General features: G+C 41.2%; 2 long non-coding RNA genes across 3 annotated transcripts in view; one reads left to right on the forward strand and one right to left on the reverse strand.

Moving 5' to 3' along the window:
* The window catches only part of LOC124295334, a 55,670-nt gene extending 53,129 nt beyond the window's left edge, over nt 1-2,541 (forward strand). For both annotated transcript variants that reach the window (XR_006905251.1, XR_006905252.1), the window contains one exon: nt 1,990-2,541. This is a non-coding gene — a long non-coding RNA (uncharacterized LOC124295334). The remainder of the gene's footprint in view (nt 1-1,989) is intronic.
* Nucleotides 2,542-12,760: 10,219 nt separating this feature from the next.
* Nucleotides 12,761-25,056, reverse strand: part of LOC124295382 — an 89,484-nt gene continuing 77,188 nt past the window's right edge. The window contains exon 4 of the long non-coding RNA XR_006905329.1: nt 12,761-12,826. This is a non-coding gene — a long non-coding RNA (uncharacterized LOC124295382). The remainder of the gene's footprint in view (nt 12,827-25,056) is intronic.

Genomic DNA, 25,056 nt, shown 5'->3' on the forward strand with positions numbered 1-25,056 from the left:
CCGCCGCAGGTTGTTTCTTTGTGTGTTATTTTTTTCATTGATTACCTGTGAGCATCAAATTAATCCAATGCTACTTATATTTACCCGAATTTGAAAAAAGTGCGATAGAACTCCTGTTTCCCGGTATACACTCGATGCGAGTGGGGAAAAGGGAATTAATAATAACCAGACAGGTAAAACTTGAAAGAGAAGGCCGGAAGGTGTAGGTACACGTATTGAAAGGATGTATACGAGACGAGAGCTGGATTACGTGTGAAATCGTGAATTTATATGAGAATGCCTCGTAGGCATGTAGACGTCATCGTCGTTGTCTGATGGTATGGCATGGCATGAGTGTGACATTCTCGCAATGATGGCCTTCGCCTCGAGCTCACTCTCTCTCTCTCTCTCTCTTTCTCACTATAAGAAAAAAAAAAACAAAAAAACATAAGAATGGGAAACGCAGAGAGAACAAGACGCGGACTTCGCAGCTGTAACGGGATCTGAAAGAGCGTAGGTTCGAGGCAGGCAGAGTTACACTTGGGGATAATGAATCTGGGAATGGTAATTTTTTACACCAGACAGTTATGTTGGCAACACAGAGAAATCTAAGGCGCCATAGTCGGCCGAGCGCGAAACAAACTCAATCTCAATAACCATAAAATAACCCATGACCGTCGAATCTAACCTTCGAATTCCGCGGGGATAATTGACTTGTTGGATTGACACGTATTCTAAGGTTAGATTCGACGTTCATGGGTTACTTTATGGTTATTGAGATTGAGTTTGTGTCGCGCTCGGCCGACTATGGAGCTGTAAGTTTCTCTGTGTTGCCAACATAACTGTCTAGTGTAAAAAATTAGCCGCCTCATATTCATTGTCCCCAAGTGTACGAAACCCCTTTTCACAGGTACCTAGAAGGCGCGGTGCTCTACTTGGAGAGCAAACCTTGACGAAATTAAAATTCATCGAGTGCCAACGTGCAGCAAGCCTACCGAGGGTACGTTTCGAGTTGAGGTCCAGGGCCCAGGACTCTCCGTCTCTTTATATTTGTCCTTATATTTTTCTACCTCTCTCTCTCTTTCTAGGGAATTAAAATTCATGACGAAATTATCACTTTAGGCATCTCGCTTCGTTACGTTCCGTTCTCTATATACAATTGAGGTATCTACTTATACTATAAAGGTAAAAAAACAATGGAACACTTGGTCGTCGGGGTTTTCGGAGAGAACGATGCAGACGACAATTTAGTGTAATGAATCGTTTGAATAATCTTAGTTGACAAGTTCGGTAGAATTTCGATGAAGCCTCACGGTCTGTTTAAACTAGATTCAATTTCGTATCGTGATTAGAGATTTGCAAATTTGTTATTTTAGGGAGTTAAAAATTTAGACAGATTATAAGTATTTGGACGACCAAGAATTCCAAGCTAAGAGTGTGAAATCTTTTCGGTGTTGGAGAAACGATGGAGAGTAAAATTCTTGACAGCGAATTCGTAATTTTAAAAATGGTAGATCAGATATTTGATTTCATTCACCGAGTGATATAGAATCGGAAAAAGCTTAGCGAATTAGACTAATCAAGTTTCAACTCTGTTTCAGAATTAGGATTATATTTTTTTATCAATAAATTTCTTATCTATATGCTGAAAACTATTAGAAGAAAATCGAACAATTTTGGTTTCCCTTGATAATACAAATCCTTGTATCGTTGAATTTTTTTTCTTTTGTGTTTAGATTCTATTGCGAATTCGTGATTTTGTGCTTACATAATTTTACTGCGATTTTCTACACATAGAATTGAGATTAAATATTTCAATTTCTTTTTACATTTTCACGATGAAATGAATGGATCAATTTTTTCCCTGGTAAATGGTCAGAGATACTTGAGCTCAAGTAGCTGTTGCACGCTTGTTTATCAAGCCAAGCTCGATCTGAGCGTAAATTAGAATTAGTGTAAACGGTGCCGTTCCGATATTCAATTATTAACTATGCTGCTTCTTGTTTACAGAGGCCACACCAACTCGGCAGGCTCAGCCCGCGGAGTTACTAATAAAATTAACACTTCCCCGGTGGAAATCAGCCATCAAACCCAACCAAAGTTCAACGTTTCACTCTTCTTTGACTCTGGCCCAGGCAAGCAAGGTCAAGACGACAATTGCAACTCCAAAGGCTTTGTGAATCCGGAATGGAAAGAACCTTAAATTAAAGTGGTTTTAGTAGTGCAGTTTAATGATGTGGTGAATTTTGATAAATACCATCAGTTGTCATAGTAATAAGAGAACATTAGCAATAGTAGTATGTAATGATTTTTTTGTACAACAAGTTTTACGAATAGCAAGACTAATTGATATAAAATTAATAGAAAATGAAACCTAAGATAAGTGTATTTATTATCAAAGTACCTATTGATAAATTGTAAATGCAAAACTTATAACTTCCCTTTATTGCATTTCTCCCACGCTTATGATATAGTTATTACATAGTTATTCATAGTAAAGATACATGGTACATTATATTAATAGAAAATGCTAAACGATAACTTTTTTACTTTTGTAAAAAGAATAAATCACGATGCTGACACTAGTAGAATTGACTCGTTTTTATATTTTTCATTCGAGTAAAACCGTAACCTTCAAAGTTTATGCTGAGCATTCTCCGAATCTAGTCAGTCTAATAAATAAAAATAAACTAGCTATCAGCAACGTTGACAGTCTTCGCCTAAGTTGTAGTTGGTAAAAAATATTTACGTGAATCGCTGTATATGAAGTTAAGAAAGAAGGGCTGACACGATCCTTGGTCGAAACTGTGCCGAAGAAGATTTGCTGTTTCTGCATCAGTGTCTGCGAGGTGGTCCAGGATACAATGTTTGTCCTGTCGGTTTCAGCAGTTTTTCGAACACCTTTTTGTCAGGAGAGAGCCAAAGTAGTGTGCGTGTGTCACCGAGCCCCCTTTTCGCCCTTTTTTTGTTCTTCGCAACGCGTGTATTTCGAACGTGCCAAGTGCGTATCAGCCCTAAATAAATCATGGAGTAGACAGCCCGTTCTTGAGAAGGTGTCCCTGATCCGGCGGTCATCCCGTCAACGGTGACGCGTTGCACTTGGAGTAGAGGATTACCGAGATTTAGGGATTTTGTAATAATAGAGGAAAGAACGAGCGCTAGAGGACAAGAGGGAAAATAAAAACACGCGACGGCACACGCGGGTTGCTCGAGAAACATGCGACAAAAGAATATTCACAGTATGATTTTTGTGCTGGGTTATATATGCACGGGAATTTGAGAAAAACATAAATACGGAAACGGTTGTGGGTTGATGGAGAGCAAACGAACATTGTCGTACTGTTTAACGTATCTGATCGATGGTCGGACTTGGAACTTGAAAAATGTAGATTTTGTTTATGTCTTGCATGAGTAGTAACAGTATAAACGGAAATAATTTGTCAATCATTTGACGAGAAATTTGAACATTTAATCTAGAGGAATTCAAGTTATCTTGCAAGTTTGGTGATCCATAAAACTGATTGGGTATTGAAAACTGAAAGTAGAAACTGAGTTGTTCTGCTAGACATTTTTTTATTTCCTAGGTCTGAAAAAGTTGAAAAATACTATTTCGGAAATTTGATTTCATAATCAGAAATTTATTTTCATTCGCAATCGCTATTTTCGAAAGCAATCGTGCATGCTTGCTTGCTTTGGAGTCCATGTGGTCGCTTGCTCATACGCAACTTAAACTTAGCACTAAGCAAATCGGACGAATTTCAGCGAAAATTACTCCTGGTATCAGGAGCGCAGAAAAACCGAAGAGCTCTTCCAAAACAGGAGCACATTGATTGACTGCATGTGATGTCGACGCTGAGTGACTGAAGGCATGCCTGCTTGATTCAGAGGGCATGTGATCACTAGAATCATTATACATCATATCATATCATCATACAACATACATCATCATACCTAGTATTACAGTTCGAAACCAAAGTTTGAATTTTCGGATGTTCGGAAAGTGACGTCACCAATCTAAAATCGGCTAGCCGAGTTCCCTCAGTCTGGTAACAACCGCGCAGTAGAGCGGACGGTTGAGAGTCGCGCTCCGCAAACTTCGAGTACCGGGTTCTCAACCTCCCGGATCCCGCGCTTCGGGTCCGCTACGTGTTTCGAGTACCGGATTCTCAACCTCCCGGATCCCGCGCTTCGGGTCCGCTACGTATTTCGAGTACTGGGTTCTCCACCTCCCGGATCCCGCGCTTCGGGTCCGCTACGTATTTCGAGTACCGGGTTCTCAACCTCCCGGATCCCGCGCTTCGGGTCCGCTACGCGGTGAAACTCGACTTCCAGGATAAGCGCTCCGTGGTTCCTGGTTCATGTTTACAATAAATTATTTCAATTCGTTTTTCGCGCAAGCTGAAATTCAGTAGCTGTCGGTGCGCTAATAAAATTTCTCGACTTCCAGGATAAGCGCTCCGTGGTTCCTGGTTCACGTTTACAATAAATTATTTCAATTCGTTTTTCGCGCAACCCAAAATTCGGTAGCTGTCAGTCCGCTAATAAAATTTCTTGACTTCCAGGATAAGCGCTCCGTGGTTCCTGGTTCATGTTTACAATAAATTATTTCAATTCGTTTTTCGCGAACGCCCATATTCAGTAGCTGTCAGTCCGCTAATAAAATTTCTCGACTTCCAGGACAAGCGCTCCGTGGTTCCTGGTTCACGTTTACAATAAATTATTTCAATTCGTTTTTCGCGCAACCCCAAATTCGGTAGCTGTCAGTCCGCTAATAAAATTTCTCGACTTCCAGGATAAGCGCTCCGTGGTTCCTGGTTCACGATTACAATAAATTATTTCAATTCGTTTTTCGCGCAACCCAAAATTCGGTAGCTGTCAGTCCGCTAATAAAATTTCTCGACTTCCAGGATAAGCGCTCCGTGGTTCCTGGTTCACGATTACAATAAATTATTTCAATTCGTTTTTCGCGCAACCCAAAATTCGGTAGCTGTCAGTCCGCTAATAAAATTTCTCGACTTCCAGGATAAGCGCTCCGTGGTTCCTGGTTCACGTTTACAATAAATTATTTCAATTCGTTTTTCGCGCAACCCCAAATTCGGTAGCTGTCAGTCCGCTAATAAAATTTCTAGACTTCCAGGATAAGCGCTCCGTGGTTCCTGGTTCACGTTTACAATAAATTATTTCAATTCGTTTTTCGCGCAACCCCAAATTCGGTAGCTGTCAGTCCGCTAATAAAATTTCTCGACTTCCAGGATAAGCGCTCCGTGGTTCCTGGTTCATTTTTACAATAAATTATTTCAATTCGTTTTTCGCGCAAGCTGAAATTCAGTAGCTGTCAGTCCGCTAATAAAATTTCTCGACTTCCAGGATAAGCGCTCCGTGGTTCCTGGTTCACGTTTACAATAAATTATTTCAATTCGTTTTTCGCGCAAGCTGAAATTCAGTAGCTGTCGGTGCGCTAATAAAATTTCTCGACTTCCAGGATAAGCGCTCCGTGGTTCCTGGTTCACGTTTACAATAAATTATTTCAATTCGTTTTTCGCGCAACCCCAAATTCGGTAGCTGTCAGTACGCTAATAAAATTTCTATAACTTTACAATCTTCTCATAATCTTTCTGGTAGATAATATCGATAAAAAAATTATATCAAACGTTACACATTATTTTTGATTTGTTCTCATGCTGAAAATATTTATTAGTATTCGAGGTATAACTCGCGGTGGTTGGCGGTGGTCGGAGTTGGACGAGGAGGAGGACGAGGAGGACGAGGATTTGTGCTGGGTGAGTAAAACACTTTCATAATATTTTATGGCAATTGTAATTATATTTCATCTGAAATATTACAAACTTGTCACGTTGACAATAAATTATTTCAATTCATTTTTCGTGCAAGCACATATTCAGTAGCTATGAATAATCTTATACAATTTATTATATTATTAATTAATTAATTAATATTCTTATAATATTTGATGGCAATTGTAATTATATTTCATCTGAAATATTAGAAACTTGTCACGTTTACAATAAATTATTTCAATTCATTTTTCGTGCAAGCACATATTCAGTAGCTATGAATAATCTTATACAATTTATTATATTATTAATTAATTAATTAATATTCTTATAATATTTGATGGCAATTGTAATTGTATTTCATCTGAAATATTACAAACTTGTCACGTTTACAATAAATTATTTCAATTCATTTTTCGTGCAAGCACATATTCAGTAGCTATGAATAATCTTATACAATTTATTACATTATTAATTAATTGATTAATTACATTAATCCTTACACAATATTTTTGATATGTTCCTATACTAAAAATATTCATTACTATTCCAGGTATTACCCCAGGTGGTCGGAGCTGGACGAGGAGGAGGACCAGGTGGACCAGGAGGAGGACGAGGTGGACGAGGAGCAGGCGGGGTGGGTCGTGGGAGAGGACCTCTCCTCTCCTCAGAGGAGGGGAGGGGGAGGGGCAGGGAAGGGGGAGAGGTGGGCGGGGAGGGGGAAGGGAAGGGAAGGGAGGGGGGAGAGGTGGGCGGGGAGGGGGAAGGGAAGGGGCGGGGAGGGGAAGGGGGAGGGGGAGGGGGAAGGGGAGGGGGAGGGGAAGGGGAGGGGAGGGGGAGGGGTGGGCGGGAGGGCGGGAGGGTGGGAGGGAGGGCGGGAGGGCGGGCGGGCGTGTAGGGGGGCGGTACTGCTCTATTAACTCTAATGGGCTTGCATCGACATCCGTCCTCCACTCTCTCCCTCCCGCCCACCCTCCCGCCCTCCCTCCCTCCCACCCTCCCGCCCTCCCTCCCTCCCTCCCTCCTTCCCTCCCTCCCTCCCTCCTTCCCACCCTCCCTCCCTCCCTCCCCCCCCTCCCCCACCCCCTCACCTTCCCCTTCCCTTCCCACACCCCGCCCACCTCTCCCCCTTCCCTTCCCTTCCCCCTCCCCGCCCACCTCTCCCCCTTCCCTTCCCTCCCCTTCCCTTCCCCCTTCCCTGCCCCTCCCCCTCCCCTCCTCTGAGGAGAGGAGAGGTCCTCTCCCACGACCCACCCCGCCTGCTCCTCGTCCACCTCGTCCTCCTCCTGGTCCACCTGGTCCTCCTCCTAGTCCAGCTCCGACCACCTGGGGTAATACCTGGAATAGTAATGAATATTTTTAGTATAGGAACATATCAAAAATATTGTGTAAGGATTAATGTAATTAATCAATTAATTAATAATGTAATAAATTGTATAAGATTATTCATAGCTACTGAATATGTGCTTGCACGAAAAATGAATTGAAATAATTTATTGTAAACGTGACAAGTTTGTAATATTTCAGATGAAATACAATTACAATTGCCATCAAATATTATAAGAATATTAATTAATTAATTAATAATATAATAAATTGTATAAGATTATTCATAGCTACTGAATATGTGCTTGCACGAAAAATGAATTGAAATAATTTATTGTCAACGTGACAAGTTTGTAATATTTCAGATGAAATATAATTACAATTGCCATAAAATATTATGAAAGTGTTTTACTCACCCAGCACAAATCCTCGTCCTCCTCGTCCTCCTCCTCGTCCAACTCCGACCACCGCCAACCACCGCGAGTTATACCTCGAATACTAATAAATATTTTCAGCATGAGAACAAATCAAAAATAATGTGTAACGTTTGATATAATTTTTTTATCGATATTATCTACCAGAAAGATTATGAGAAGATTGTAAAGTTATAGAAATTTTATTAGCGTACTGACAGCTACCGAATTTGGGGTTGCGCGAAAAACGAATTGAAATAATTTATTGTAAACGTGAACCAGGAACCACGGAGCGCTTATCCTGGAAGTCGAGAAATTTTATTAGCGGACTGACAGCTACTGAATATGGGCGTTCGCGAAAAACGAATTGAAATAATTTATTGTAAACATGAACCAGGAACCACGGAGCGCTTATCCTGGAAGTCGAGAAATTTTATTAGCGCACCGACAGCTACTGAATTTCAGCTTGCGCGAAAAACCAATTGAAATAATTTATTGTAAACGTGAACCAGGAACCACGGAGCGCTTATCCTGGAAGTCTAGAAATTTTATTAGCGGACTGACAGCTACCGAATTTGGGGTTGCGCGAAAAACGAATTGAAATAATTTATTGTAAACGTGAACCAGGAACCACGGAGCGCTTATCCTGGAAGTCGAGAAATTTTATTAGCGGACTGACAGCTACCGAATTTGGGGTTGCGCGAAAAACGAATTGAAATAATTTATTGTAAACATGAACCAGGAACCACGGAGCGCTTATCCTGGAAGTCGAGAAATTTTATTAGCGCACCGACAGCTACTGAATTTCAGCTTGCGCGAAAAACGAATTGAAATAATTTATTGTAAACGTGAACCAGGAACCACGGAGCGCTTATCCTGGAAGTCTAGAAATTTTATTAGCGGACTGACAGCTACCGAATTTGGGGTTGCGCGAAAAACGAATTGAAATAATTTATTGTAAACGTGAACCAGGAACCACGGAGCGCTTATCCTGGAAGTCGAGAAATTTTATTAGCGGACTGACAGCTACCGAATTTGGGGTTGCGCGAAAAACGAATTGAAATAATTTATTGTAAACATGAACCAGGAACCACGGAGCGCTTATCCTGGAAGTCGAGAAATTTTATTAGCGCACCGACAGCTACTGAATTTCAGCTTGCGCGAAAAACGAATTGAAATAATTTATTGTAAACGTGAACCAGGAACCACGGAGCGGTTATCCTGGAAGTCGAGAAATTTTATTAGCGCACCGACAGCTACTGAATTTGGGCGTGCGCGGAAAACGAATTGAAATAATTTATTGTAAACGTGAACCAGGAACCACGGAGCGCTTATCCTGGAAGTCGAGAAATTTTATTAGCGGACTGACAGCTACTGAATTTCAGCTTGCGCGAAAAACGAATTGAAATAATTTATTGTAAACATGAACCAGGAACCACGGAGCGCTTATCCTGGAAGTCGAGTTTCACCGCGTAGCAAACCCGAAGCGCGGGATCCGGGAGGTTGAGAACCCGGTACTCGAAATACGTAGCGGACCCGAAGCGCGGGATCCGGGAGGTTGAGAATCCGGTACTCGAAACACGTAGCGGACCCGAAGCGCGGGATCCGGGAGGTTGAGAACCCGGTACTCGAAGTTTGCGGAGCGCGACTCTCAACCGTCCGCTCTACTGCGCGGTTGTTACCAGACTGAGGGAACTCGGCTAGCCGATTTTAGATTGGTGACGTTACTTTCCGAACATCCGAAAATTCAAACTTTGGTTTCGAACTGTAATACTAGGTATGATGATGTATGATGTATGATGATATGATATGATGTATAATGATTCTAGTGTTCACATTTCATACAAGAAATACACACCTTATCTGTCCTGCCGATTCCAGACTCAAGCGGCCAGGCCCTTCGATTGTCAGCCGTTGACTGAAGATATATCCTTTACTTAACGGGTCAGCCGATAACGCTGCCGTTCTGCGACAGTTGGATGATGAAAAATTTTGCTCGTATCTTTCAAATGTGTGTTAAAATACACTCGAAGTGTTAAGAAGCTTCGTTCTTTCTCTTCCTATCACCTTTGTAGGTCTTTAAATCACTACGCAGCGTTAAATACTATCTCATATACGAAGCATCCATTTCATCTCGTTCAAAATTAGCGCATCCGTGATGTATTACAGTTACTCTGAATTTTTTTCCATCCGAATACTTTTCGAAAAACAATTTTGCTTCTCTACCCAACGTAGATACTTCACTCTCGACTAGCTAGAACAGCGTTTTGGTTATATGCCTACGAAAATTCAAGATCGAGAGAGCAAATGAAAAGTTGTTGAAATAATTATGAATACTAATGTTATGGAATACATCGAGCGCGCGTCGAATAGAATCCCATTTCGAAGTGAATAATTCTTCTCTTTTCATATAATAGCTAATCTAGTAATATAGGTAAATAGGATGGTTGGAGGTGTTCGGAAATGGTAGGACATTTCAAATGTTAAGGCTGACACCCACTGCACCGCGGCGGACCGCGGCGGACCGCGGCGCAGTTACCGTGAGATGCGCCCACTATAGTCGCGTGACCACCCGCCGATACTGTTTCTACGAAAAAGAGATATTTATCAATTATCTGATGACCACGATTTGTCTCAGTCGTCATGGGCACACAATAAATAATCATGCATATTTGCCACTACTTCTTGATTACTCATTATGGATAGCTCAGATGAAGAAGTGTTTAACACGAAAAAAAATTACTAACAATTGTCCATCATAAATTCGATAAAAAGGAAAAAAGGATTAAAAATCAACCGACAATGCTCATCTTTCGCCAGAATTTTTGTTTCTACCTAAACTATTTCGGGTGTGGCTCGTTGGAAAATCGTAAATTTTTTTATTTTGAAACACCCTATTATACATATAATATATGTATAGTAAAAATGAAATAAATTTTAGCTCAAAATATACTCTCTCATTTCTTATGCATAAAAATTAATACGCAAAATAAAAAACAGTCTTCATGAAATCAGCATCATACCCGAACAATGAGAAAAAAATAAATTTTTTACATAAAATAATCCGTTGATCATAACTTGTTGTTCTAAAACTCACATTTACTTAAATTTCTTTAAAAATGAAGTAATTACTTGCGTAACATTTATTTAATATCCGTAGGATTTATTTAAGATGTAAAAATGAATACATTTATTTTTCGCAAGAACAGCGGAGAGAATGAAAAGAATCCTTGTAAACCATAACCATTCACATCAAAGTAACGCAGGTTTCCCTATTTTTATACTTGGGATGAATTTCGGCATCGGTCGGGTGTTCACACTAGACGACGGCGATGCGCGGCGATGCGCGGCGCACCGCCGAAATATCCCCAACCTGGAACTCGCGAAAAATTGCCGCGGTCCGCCGCCGTCTAGTGTGAACACCTATATGGATAACTGTATGAGCGAAAATTTCGCCGCCGTCCGCCGCGGTCTAGTCGGCGTCAGCCTTTAGTCTATAATGGATTATAAAATCAATTATGAGATAAAAATTTGTTTTTATATTTTGTTGCCAGTTTCCAGTGGTCTCACAATGTCAACCACTTATCGTACATATCAATCGTACCGATCAACGGGAATTTTGTGCTACGAATCGATATCCAGAGTAGAAGATTCTCGTTGAGGAAAGCAGCGAAATCCAAAACCTTATTTCGCAAATTCGTCGCTCAAACGCATCGTTCACTTTTCCACGTCGATGAAACTCGATCGTATTAATGGTGTGTTAAAAAATGATCCCGATAATTAATTCTCGTACCGATATCTACCAACACATCATCAGGCCGATCTTTATTCGATGTCGAGACGGGCACCAACCGAGATGAATTTATGGGCGAGGACTCAACCCGCCCTGACCCCAAACAACACGCCCCAACAATCAGCGTATCCCAAAACAATTCGTCGCTTTAACCCCGAGGGTAGAATCTTGGTGGCGCGGGGCGATTCCCTCGCGTGCGTGCAGAAAGCCCCTCACCGAAAACCGGCGAACGCGCGTATGTGCGCATGTAGCGTCGTGAAATAATGCGTGGAAATCAGGGGTAAGTCTGAGCGACAGGCGAGCTTATCACCCCCACACCCCAGGGCCCCGATCAAGCTGGGGTGGCTGCGCTAAACGCGAGCCCAGACGCTCCCATTGTGGAGGGCCGCTTTATGCGCCGGTTATTCGAGGGGCGAACTACCCACAGTTAGCGCTACATATTGCTCGGTTTGTACCGAATTTGTCCACGGATTTGAATAACAATTTTACACCCCCCGTTCCACGCCCGGCACCCTTGTGCAGCCGAAATACAGTTGCACTTGTGCTTTGCAGCAGAGCATGAGGTCGAGGAAATGATAACAGTGGTCAATCAAGAATTCTTAACAAGAAAAGTACTTACTAATTTTTAAATACGTATCTACCCTCATTCTAAAAACATATTTACTTTTATTCTATCAGAGCTAGTTTTTGGGTTACGGCTACTACCAGTAAAATTTTGTTATCTACTATGAATACCACTTAATTAGTTACGGTAAATACAAAAACACTTCGAATCAAAATAGGTGCTTCAAAACGATAAACATTAAATTTACTGTAACACTATACGTAACCTCATTTTTGTTTATAAGAACTGTATTTTAGGAAAAACTAAAAAAGTCATATTACAATAAAATTATTCGTATCTAAAATATTCTAGAATCTATTTTATTATACTAAATCTTTTTCTTAACATAATTTATGCAAAGTCTTCATGTTACATACAAAAAGTGAAGTTTTGCGTAAGTTTGGTAAATTTTATCCAAGGACTAGAGTTGGCTAATTATTCCACATTGCGACGTTACAGGTGAATCGACAAATGATAACACTATAATAATTAAGCTTAATATCTATTTGATACAGTATATTTTCTCAATGCAGGAAAAGTTGTACAAGTTCATCACCTTATTATAAGCCGAAAAACCTTTTGTGTAATTAACAAACATTCAAGGGATCACAATACCTTACGAGCTAATTTCAAATGTCAAAAGTGTATTCATAACCTAATTGATTTTAATTCCTCATAGCTTATTTCGTTGCTAAAGTAATTCTATACAAATATCTTAATCCACATTGTACACATTTTCTCTCTCTCGAATTCATCAGTCATATAACAAATTTATTTCGTAGTCATACATGAACAATAAAAAATGACAATAACATATACATATAATGTAAAGATGTTTAAATTTTTTTAAATCTCTTGGTATTGGAGTTCAATCGTCTTATGTAGCATGGTTCAGCATCTGATGAGTTTCGTCTACCTGAAATCAGACAGAGATCATATGAGTGTCATCAGCAGGAATCAAGATGGAAAAGCTGCTGTCAATAATCAGAATATTATCAAGATTTTTTTTTGTGCAAAATTTCGTTCGACAAATTTGTAAGCAAATGTCATCGCAATAAAATATGAATAAACTGAACGCAACTGTGAAATTGTATAAATACATAAAGCTATGTCGAATGTATTTCGGAGTCTCGAAACATCCCTTAAACAGATATTGTCATTTTTTCGCATCGCGCGGATCTAGTCGTGTTTGTTTGCGTGTTGAAATATGAATGAATAGATGTATCTCCAGCTCGCGTCACAGGCCAGGCACAGTTCTGACAGCAAGGGTCCTCGAGTGGCCACGTGGGGACACTTCCGCTTCACACTTTTATACGTATATATATATATTCGTATGAAAGGAACAGGAGGAGTGTGTCCTGCAGTACCGCTTAAGGGCACTGAAAGGTTATTTTGTGTCATACCAAGCTGTGGTTTTACATCAAACCGCGGCGCAGGAAAAGCTTGCAACGATTCACGGTACAGGTCCATTGTACGGGCAACAACCGCTATTGAGTGCCGCTTACGATAATTGTTCTACATTGTTATTCCTTTTTCATCTTCTCATTTTCCTTCGGGGTAAAAATCCGGCTATTGGTACAACCGAGAGAGTACGAATGTACCGGAAGGGATTGGGTCGGGGAGGACGACGTTCGCAAGTTTTATTAATTCCGGAAAGTTAGAAGTTACGAAACTAATAATTAGAACCATCAAGGAGCAGGGTCAGGGGGTGGAAAACTTATTCGAAAAGAAACACAAGCTGCCAGAGATGTTGGCAGCCCCGATTCGTCTCCCAGATTTTTTATGGAAGTTTAATTTCAATTCCGCTACACATATATACGCCGTGTTATTTTCTTTCGGTTTTTCTGTGTATATCATTTCTCGTATTTATGTGTTAGTATCGCTGTTACCAAGTATAGAAAATTTAGATAACCATATGGAATAAAACTGTGCGGCGATTGCGGAGTCAGTGGGGATAAAAATGAAGGACCAGATCTTGCGAGAAGACTACAAATACTATTTGATGTCGTCTTTGTAAGAAACACGAGTTTTAACCTTTGCATTTTGTTCCTGACGTTAAGACGAATTGAAAGAATCCTCGCAAGTCGTTTTCTAATGAGCTGTTCGCTGCAAATTGCATTTTGAAGTATTTATAAGTAAAAAAAAAAAAAAATAATAAAATGTTCTCTTGTTTTGTGGTGCACCCTAGTCTACATATAGCTACCCTACCTATGAAGGTGAACTAGTGAGTAGGTATAATGTCGCGATCGGCGCGCGCGCGAGTGATTCTCGGGGTGGCAAGGTAGGTATGCGCGAAACACACAATTTAAGCCTTGTTTGCGTGGTGGCACCGTTCTAGCTCTCTGACGTTGGGATAATATATCTATGATTGTCGAGGATCACGGTACTGAATGTGCCGACACAATATTTGAACCTCTCCTCCCTTTCCTCACTTGCGATGTTCCCTCTTTGCTCCCCTGCCGCCGGCACCACCCCCGTTGCACCCCCGTCGCTCACCCCGCGCTCTTCTGTCGGTAGACAAATATACTCTGAGCCAACATTCACAATAGCGTCTCACTCCGCCTCGGCACCAGTCATCCCTGCTGTACATTTCCTCTATCGCACTCTCTCCTTCTTTCTCTCTTTTCGTCTTCTCCTTTTTGAGAAAAAAAGAAGTTATTCTTTTTCCACTTCCTCCTCTTTCCTCTTTTGCCATCCCTTCTCATGTACACACCGATGCCTAGTCTATTATCTGCAGAGCGCAGCTCACAGGTAACGCTATTATGAGAGAGACCCCCTTTGCTCACATAAAACAACGTGTAGTGTTAGTCACCGGTTTTTTGGATCAAGTGGCTTGGACTTTACTTGTCGCATTTGGAAACGCTTTTCATGTCCGGAATTAGATACGTTTACTGACTTGGATCACGATTGCGAGCCTTCAAGTGCGTTCTCATACAATTCCTCTACCACGAATTTAAGGAAGTGTGTCAAAGAAAAGGTTCAAGAACCGAACTAGTTTCTTGAAACTTCTTTCAGGCTCTGCAGTATCATTCCAGAGTCAATGACGCCAATGGATCCAATGGTCGGAAGAGAAAGAAGAAAATGATCAATCATCCAAGATCCTCCGGTAACATCGACGCAATAACGCGTGCAGCCAGCGGTAAGAGGAGTCTGGTTACCTGGGAACAGGGGGGATCGTGGCGATGGTGTCAGAGTCGAGTTGGAACGGGATTCGGTGGAGGGCTCGTTCCAGTTCTTGGGTATAAGGTCGACGGGCAGGCAGGGTTTGACAGCTGCGGGAGGCGGGGCCTGGATGAGGACCAATCGGGACGGACTGCTAGGGTCCATCCACATCCAGGTCCCGGTTGCGATACCTACTTGTGGATTACGGTCAATGGATCTACTCCTTCTGTCCATAGTGTGATATCATCGCATCCGTACAATATGTTTGCATCTTTGCCACACATGCAGAAGTCCGTCAAGGACTGACTGGTGGAAGGACGATCATCGGTGAAATGTCGGTGTACTCCATTTCGAAATGATCGTTGGCAATCGATGGTGAGTTGGTACGTGGGAATTTTTACTGATGAGATCTTTTGCTGATAATTATGGAAGTCATGATTCTGGGTAAGAGAATAGAACCAGTTAAGAAATTATCGCCTAGTATTCAATCTCAGCTTCCCGCAGAAACTGACATCACGATGATCTGCGCATCGTGCGGTAAAACATTCGTTTGCCGGTAACCATTAATAGGCTCTGACTCGTACGCGACACGAATTTATTATGGTTGACTGAAAAATGATTGTGGGAACTTTTGCACGATATCGACATAACCAAGAGTCAAATTTTTCGAAAGCTGATTGCACAGATTTAAGATACCTCGTCTTGCCTAACAATATACTCACCCATTAATGCGTCGCACTTATCTATACCCAATTTATTCATCTCTTACGTACACATATAATGATTACGATGAATTCAATCTCGACTCTATTTTAGATAGAAGAAAATTCTACGACTGAACTTGCGACTGAAAAACTATCCAACCTTCCGTTCTCAATGGAACTGGTCGATATTTTACTCCAGAGCTCTTCATTAGACATGAAAAAAGCATGACACTCACGGTATTTCATCTTCCCTCATTTCCTTCATTCAGAACCGAGTTGTTCCCAAATGTTGAAAGAAAAATCCCTCATGATGGTTATGGAAAAAGAGTTGCGAAAGTTTGTAGTCCGATTACTTCTAAGCTCAGCCTCGTTTCTTAAATTCGTGCTCTGATTATTCGATCGTTTCTATTTCCTCGCTCTTCTTCTTTTCGTTCAGTTTTCTTTTTTTTACTCGCCGTTTTCGTTCAACAGCGTGGATTCGCCTGGATTCCGTTCCCTCAGGAGTACGTCGGGACAATATCGAGTGGGTATTTCTGCTCGGCGAAGCGTTCGTTCGCTCGCTCGCATCTCCGCGGTTCTGCTCCCTCGATTTTCACTCTCAGTTATACCCCCAGAGAGAATCCCACGGGATACTCTCCGGGCTGTGCCGTCATCTTGTCCCGGTTTGATCCTCAGCCCGTTTCCCCTTTCCATCTTTCCACCCCCGTTCACATCACTCATCAATTCCTCCCTCGTCATCGCCGTTTACCAGAGAGAACAAAAACCAAAGTACCAACCCACCTCCAACCGTTACCTTCTCCTATCCAACTGATCCGAAATGATTCTCATGAAAAATTTCTGCAGTTCATGAGTGCAGTCGAACCATGGCTGTTTTTTTTGTTACATACATCTTTGGATAAGGTATACAGAAAAAAAAATAAAAATAAATAAAATAGAAATCTGCATCCCAAACGATTTCGGTACCTACTTATTCTGAGATTTTTTTTTGACATTCCGATAATTAGATTAAGACAATATTTAGCAATTCGATGATTACAAAATTAATTAAGAATAATAAATCGACGAATTTAGCTAGATAGTCAGATTGGATGACGAATTCGTGTAAGTTGGCCAACTCGGAGTGTTAAAGTGGCAAAGTTCGGATCTTTTAGTGTTCCTAGTCGCGCAGCCCTGATCCTTTTACCTATAAGGTAGGCAGGCAGATAGCCGAGTGCGGAACCAGCCGGAGGAACAGGCAGGCAGCTGAGTGTACACAAAATCCATCGTTTTCTCCTTCTCTTTCCGTTTTTCTCCTCTCCTCTCTCACCCCTGCTGCAGTCTGCCGCTGTACGTATATCCCTTTGCGCCATCTCCACCTTTCCGCGCTACAGACCTCGTCCCCATCCATTGCACCTCCGGACCTATGCAAACACCGCGTTATATTCATTGCCCTCCCTTTCGCTCGTTGTATCCTTGATTCACCTCCCCCAAAACAACCCCCCTTGCCCCCCCCCCCCCCCCCCCTTAACTCGTGTTTTGCCCAACCGCGGAAAATCAGCCGGACGTCGAAATTAACGCTGCTAATAATAAAAAAAATCACCGCAATGATCCCGTCGTGATTTCTGACGTCGATCACCGTGTCACGATAGTGGCTTGAAAAGGTTTCTTCAACTGTACACGGAGAGAAGATAAAGAGCAGATTTTACTCAACAATGCGGGAAAACAAAGATACGTCAAAGTTTTTAGTAAAATATACCCAATGTTAAATATATTTTCTATTATAAATGTACAGTGAAACTTCTCTCAACGAACACCTTTCAACAACGGATTCCTTTTTACAACGGACAGTCTAAAAATCTCTAGAAGCATAGTTTACACGTTAATATTGTTTTGGATAAGCAGACACTCCGCAATAACGGACAATATTTTTGGTCCCGGAAATGTCTGTTATTGGAAAGTTTCACTGTAGTAAAAATTTGACTCTTCACGCAGTGATTTTTACTGTTTCTAGAGTAGATTCTGCATTTTACGAAGTACATATTTTATCAAAAAAACCTAATGTATTCCTCTTATTCAGCAGTTTTGAGCAGAAGCTACTCTTTTATTCTCTCCGTGTGTTTAGGTACAGTACAGAGGATGCATCAAACATAACCAGCCGATAGATGTACCTAAATTATTGGTAGAACGCTTACGGTGGCTTGATCATTTATCCGAAGCAGTAAAAAATTATGATTAATCAGTTACGAGTACGAATCTTTCACAGCTTGAAATTGCACAACACTTTTTCAACATGTTGAGTTCTGTGTGTACACTGAGAGAAAGCTTTAGTTCCGGTTACCGTTCAGTCCTTTTAACTATTTTCATTTTTTACCACAATCGAAAAATATAGTTCCATGTAGAAAATGAAAATTAGTTTTCTAGCTGTTACCAGAAAGTCTAGTATCCGTTACTATTCTTTCTCATTACGCTTGCTGTTGCTATATTTTCTTGCAACCGTTGCGAAAATTTAATGCTTGTGCAAGAATAAATTGACGTTAAAGCCTTGTTTAACTAAAAAAGTAGAGTAAACCTCAGAAACTGATTTAGCGTTGCAATAACCAAAAAAGGATCGACGATAGCGCAAAATGGTTAGGCGTACCTCGTTTTTCGTAATGCTAACAATATTCAAACAGTTTTTTTAACGATACATGTTTAACTGAATTTTTCTAGTTACTGTAACAATTGAAATTTTTCCGAGTGTACCTCGAATGGATTTCAATGATCGTGAATTATCCCAACGGTTGCCAAGGACCTGGTCTATGCTTTGGAGGAGATCGGCGGTATCCAGTGAAGAATCTGGGATTTGGACATCGCTTCGTTTCGCGCCCATGCGATCCTGTATTCCCTCTCGATTTCCCTTCTCTCCTTCCTCCCTCCCTCACCACCCCACCACCACTGCTTTACAACCTTGAAGCCGAGCTCGAAAGTCTGATAATACTTTACCGGTCGCCCCCGCAACGCCCGGAGCGCAGGGGATGATAAAGCTTTGTCGGATGGTTCGAAAATGGGGGAAGAGAGAGAGAGAGAGACAGAGGAGAGGGAAGTGGAACCGAGGGCCGGGGGCCCATGGCTTGTAAGTGAATTTTATTGCGCGATTATATTGAATCCCTTGGAGCCACCATCCGCCATCCGCCATCCGGCGTTCCCGCTCCCTCCCCAACCCTCCCCGCTCTCAAACACCGAACTCTTCCCTCAGGACCCGCCGCGTGCTTCGGAACGACGACACGCACGGTGCTCAAATTCGCGAATTTGTTCGTCCTCGCATGAGAAACCGGGCTTAGAGGAAAATTTAATAAAACGATCGCCGTGTGAGCTAATTGACATCCACTGGGTAAAACGGTACGTTTTGTACCCATTTTTTATTTCGCGCAATATTCTTTTTCGTCTCGTTTCAATTTCTCTTCCGTCTTTCTATATTTTTCATAGCTATTTTTTTTTTTTTTCTTTTTTGATTTTTTTCTTTTGTTTTTTCACTTCATCCTCGTTGAATAATGCCGGATATCACATTAATCGACGCGTGCGTAATAAGGTTCGAGTAATTAGTATTCGCGACGCGATGGATTCTCGACACCTTAAATCAATACCCAGCTTTCTTCGGCTAGAAGGCAAATATATTACCCAGGTTGCCAAGGTATTGGGCATTTCATGTCTACGTGATGATGATCGTGAGTTGATTGCGAGAGAGAGAGAGAGAGAGAGAGAGAGGGAGAGGGAGAGAGAGACATCTACAGACATATTATTGGTACCTGTATTCTGAGATATGTGAAAAATTTATTTCCTCATATCGATCCGCGCGCAGCCTACTCACTTCGTATGGGATCTCAATCTGTGCATCATATTAATGGTGATGACGACGATCGCCTTCGTTTTTTTTTGGCTCAAGGTAATATATTTATAAGATCTCGTCGAACAAGAATTGCTTCATCATAGTTCATGGTTATGATGACAGAAAATACCTGCTTGCAACATCTGCGTTTATTAAAACGTTAGATTGGAAGAATTGTCAAGATCGAAAACAGGTATTATACTTTTAGAAGTTTTGACGTGAAATCTCGATATGAATTTTAAAACACAATCCGATAACTAATCTTTACAAATTACGAAAATTTGAAGTATAAATAATTATTTCATTTGATGCAAGTTATCAGATTCGATGGAGAAAAAGGTTTTAAACGGTTGGAAAATGTCAGCCTTGATCAATGTGTAGCATGAAGAAAAAATATAAATAATGTGGAACAGAGAAATTTTTTGTTTGGAGTAAGACTCATTTCGGTTGAATTATTTGAAGTTGATTTGGGGTTCGATCCGAAAAAAATTCTTCACCACCTAAATACAGACCGTACATATGCGGATATTCTCGTTAGCTTGAAATTGTAGAAAACAAGAAGCACGAGGTGTAGAATTTTCTGTCGTCGACGATAAGATCAGCAGCAAAGCGCCTCCGTTAGACTTCGAAGACACGGGGTGAGCACCACTTGAAAAACCCCCGGCTATGATTCTGACGTAGGTACAGGGATTGTCGACGGGTAGGTTTGCGGGTACCAGTCTGAAGCTACGGGGGTTGTTTGCACCCAGGATCACAACCCCCGAGCCCTGCAGCCTAGCTGACAATGAGTGGTCGGCGTGTACGCATCGTCGCCAATCGCTCATGCACTAGGCGGAATAGTTCGTTCAAAGAATTCAATGAAAACTGAAATTAGGAGAAGAAGAATGACGAAGAATTACAAAAAATCCACTCCGTTTTCTTGGCAGAAGAAAACTGCGATCTAGGAAGTTGACATTTTTTCAATAGTCGTACAAAAACGAAGAATACGTAACAATGAGTTTACAATTTTAAAGCTAGTGTGAAAAAAAAACAACGAAAAAATTCAAGGTTCCTTTTCGTTTGAATTAAGAATTTAATTTTGGAGGTAAAATTCTGATTGGAATTGCTGTAAGAATTAAGTAACGCGCACTGTTTTCTCTTAAAATTTCTAACTACAAATTTCTATCTACAATAATCAACTGCAATTTCGGAGAGAAGGAGCTATTTTCAATTAAATAACAAATAAATCTTTACGATTACTTTTCGAGAAATTTTGTGAAGAGATTGAGAAGAAAAAAAAAAAAAAAATGAGAAAATAAAAATACGAGAGCCTTCTTAAATGCCAACGGAAATTAAAAAGAATAAAAATTATAATTGCGTTTTGGAATTCGCTATTCGTAAAAATCCTTTTTAATTCACATCCTTTAAGCCTATCAGAATCTGTAATTTAGAAATAAGTCACGCGTGTCTTTTTTAAGCGGTCCATTAAGAGCGTGGAGTCGAGTGTGGTAAAAAAAAAAGAAAATCCGGAATACGGTATAATAAATGTGTTACGCACATGGGCATAAATTACAGATGCCTATATATTCATACGCACCTACATGATACATCCTTTTTTCGTTTTCTATGTCCTTCATCATCTCCGGCTCTTTTATTTTGATCTCTCTCTCTCTCACTTTTTTTTCCCCCAGTGATATAAAAGGCCACGTGCATAGCCGCGAGTTATGCGGGTATTAGATGAAGGTTTAGTAGGGTCGTTGGTCGTCCCCAGCCCGAGGCATCAGTCAGCTAGCAGGGTCCTCGATTGGCTCTCTAACTTTTCGTTCGGTTTATCAATTCTGGACGACCTCTTCCACCCCTCAAATTTCCCGCAATCAATGCCGTGATCGGCTAAGAACGAGGCAAATCGACAAATTTTTTCAATTGACCGCACTTCGTTTTTTTTTTCCTGCATAATTACCTAGACTTTGCATTTTTTTTTTTGTCTTGTGTCCTAACCGAAGTCGAAATTAACTCTAAATCATTTGATAGAAACGAGAAAAATGGAGAGACTATCTAAGTTCTATCGGACGGGAATTCACCAGTGAAATTTTCCTCTAGATAAAAATTCTCTTTCGAAATTATTTGCAAGGGATGATGATGCCTGCATGCTAGGAAGTTTAGTCCCGGGATGGCCGCCATCTTGTCAATCCCCCTTCCCTCCCCTCGTCTCTTTGCCGGTCGTCCCTTCCTCTATCCGTCCACCTATCTCCTTCTCCTCTTCTTTTCTCTCTCCCTCTTCACTCGCTCGCTCGTTCCTGTCTCTCCCTAGGGACGGGGAACTTCGGTTTCCGAATTATCCTACAGTGGTTGATTTTCATGGCGACCGACCCGTGGAACTCGTTGCTCCACGCTGGCTATCAAATCAGCTCGTTTCTATTGCCACTGTGTGTATTTCTGTGTGGCTGAATTGTTGTAAAGTGAAATTTCGCAGTCAGATTAATGAAAGAGTGATCGTTAGTACGTCAAACAAACACGACTATGAGATAGGAAAAAGTGTGGAATGATCTCAGAACAAAATATAATTTCTTTGCGACTCTGAGTTTGTGATCTGTACAATTTCTACTAACGATCTTTACTCTGTTATTTTATCCAACCCTGAAACATACTTATAACACCGGGCCGTAATCTTTGCAGTCACAAGAGTGCGATCTACAAACAGTAAAATTCATTATTTTCTACCTCATAGAATTGTAGCGACGATCAAAACGAATCCAACGATACCCAACACAATGTATTTACAACGAGTGGAAGTCGAGATATTAGTAATATTCCGCATCGGAGCGCCAAGAGTGCAGTCTGCAATGCACAGCGCGCTGCAGTCGTGAATTGCAGGTTAAATGCGCGCTCGTGGTTGAACGCGTGATGTCTCTCAGTCGATTAATCGGAATGGTACTTTGTTGGGTATCGTTGGAACCGTCGCAACGCCGGCTACAATCTGAGCTGTACCACGTGACCAGAAGAGCAATTATAAATTTGAAAAACTGGACAAATGACTTGATTTTCAAAAGTCTCGGGAGGTCGGCAATAATACTTGAGTATTTGCGTAAGTGGCAACCCGTAAACTATTCCACTATCTCTCCGCGTCTATCGAACGCTTTGATCCCCTCTGCTCGATGAGGCTTCTGAGGTCGTAATACCGGGCGCCTAATCCCCTCGTGATGTTTTGTATGATTTTTAATAAACGCCGATCAGACAGCCAGATGTATGTGAGGGCTGCCCGAGGCACTTGACTGGCAGGCTCGATGCGAAGAGCCTCTTGGGTTAGTTCGCTCGTTCGCCGCGGTCTTGCGGGGGCCAGTCGAGCCCGGACCACTTGATACACAAAACTGACTGACGGAAGGACCGCCGAAGACCCACTCCTCCTCTTTCGCGTTCGATTCTATATATATGCCCGAAACAAAGCTGCCCCCGATCCACCATTGTCTTCATCCCGACTTAATCCTCGATCCACTTGTTCCCCCTTCATCTTCTGGAGGACCTGCCAAAGATATTTCGGACAAATGGAGGAAGCGCCGACCGAGCGTCAGGCTTCAACCCCTTTGTCCGCAGATTTATTAATCCCGAAAGAGCCGCGATTAGAATTTGAAAAATGTTCTTGTTTTTCCCCAAGGAATTTCCATCTTCGTACTAATGTAATTGGACAAATTTTTTTCTCCACCTCGATCTTTCGCGCACTTTGAAAAGAGTTTTCTCCTGCGCTCTCGTTCTCTGAAATTCAAAGCGGACGGAGGATGGAAAGTAGGCCGAAAATTCTAATTTTCGTTCAAACCGAACCTGAATCGAATCCGAAACACGGGGTGGAAATTCAGGTCTGCCTCGGAGCAGATCGAGTCCTCGTCGTCGTTTCTGCGAAGTCGGAGCGTCGCGACGCGTTTCGCAGCTTCTAAACCCCTCCAGCGTGGCGCTTGGCGTGCGCGTCCCTCTCAGCAAACAAACCGGGAAGCAGGCAGAATCGAGAATCCCGGGAATATTCCGAACGGAAAGCACCGTGCCATCCACCCCCAGAGCCTGGGACCCGGTCTAACGTCACGGAGGAGATAATTGTCCCCTGCCAATTAAAACTCAACCCCTCAATCCCTCACCCCCTGAGGCATACAAATTTTTAGGGTTGATTATCATAGAAACGGAAAGTAAACTAGGACAACAACGAATTGAGATAATAATTTCGATTTCACAAATTTAACTTCGTTTTGCATCATCGGAAAGCATAGACGATGAATAAAGTAAAATGAACAGCCCCAAATTTGGAACAAAAACTTGTGATGATTATTTACCGTTCTCTTCCTACGGGACCATGAAATTTCATTAAAAACTATCTCTTCAGAAAATTTTACTATAACATTTTGGTAATACAAATTACTTGACAAAAGAAAATATGTAAGAACAGAAAAAAGTTGAAGTTTTATTCATTTAGTGCCTGAATTCACTTTACAATATTTTCTCGACTCTCGTTTCTCTTCAGTTTTGTCAGTTTTTTTCAAATTCTTTTACCGTAAGATTTCTCGATATCATCGACATGGTTAAAATCAAATCGAAGCGATTGAACGGGGTCGAAAAAGCGCGGACTGTCAAGTCGATGATGATCTATAATTATTTAAAGTCTAAAGATCGAGAACTGGCCGGCTGTCAACAGGGACTGTCAATGCGGGAAATTTCGAAAGGTGTCAGACACGCGTATAACCTGAACGGTCGCATCATAAGCAAGAAACAAATCGCAGCTGCCATTCGCCACGGAATAAATTACGGAATAGTGGAAAGAGTTGGAAGGAAAAAATACAGGTCATTTAATTATTAAAATCGGTTCCGAATCATAAACTATATGCAGATTAGGGTGGATCATTTTTTAACCTATGTATTTTTTTTTAAGGTGCCACTCAAAAAATTTATCACGAATACTGGAAAAAAAAATTGTCGTAAAATCTGGTGGAGGTAGGAAAATATTTAAAGATCGCTGCCAATTATTGTAATCTTTATTATTTATTTTTATGCGTACACCTTACGGACTTTTATATACATTAGCTTTTTTTTTTTTGTTTCGTGGTCTAATTAATCGTTCATTAATCAACAGCAAATTGCGCCTAACAATTCCGCAGTTGGCTGTTCTCGTCTTTTATCCGAAAGATTAATCGTCTCGGAGAAATTTGGATAACAGTTTTTGTTGCCAAAATAGGAGTGTCGCATTACCTTGACGTCCCTGTTTCGTTTTCAGTACTGATTTTTATGAACAATGATTATTTGGACCACGATATGAAAAAAATAGACATAAAAGTGAGTAAAAAATATTGCAATAATTGGCAGCGACTAATTCCTACTTCCTCCAGGTTTTAGGACAATTTTTTGTCAGTATTTGTCACGAATTTTTCGCGCGGCACCTTACAGTTGTAATATTTCTTCGATTCCGTTGTTGTTTCATTC

The sequence above is a fragment of the Neodiprion lecontei genome, chromosome 7, assembly GCF_021901455.1.
Source record: "Neodiprion lecontei isolate iyNeoLeco1 chromosome 7, iyNeoLeco1.1, whole genome shotgun sequence".
NCBI lineage: Eukaryota > Metazoa > Arthropoda > Insecta > Hymenoptera > Diprionidae > Neodiprion > Neodiprion lecontei.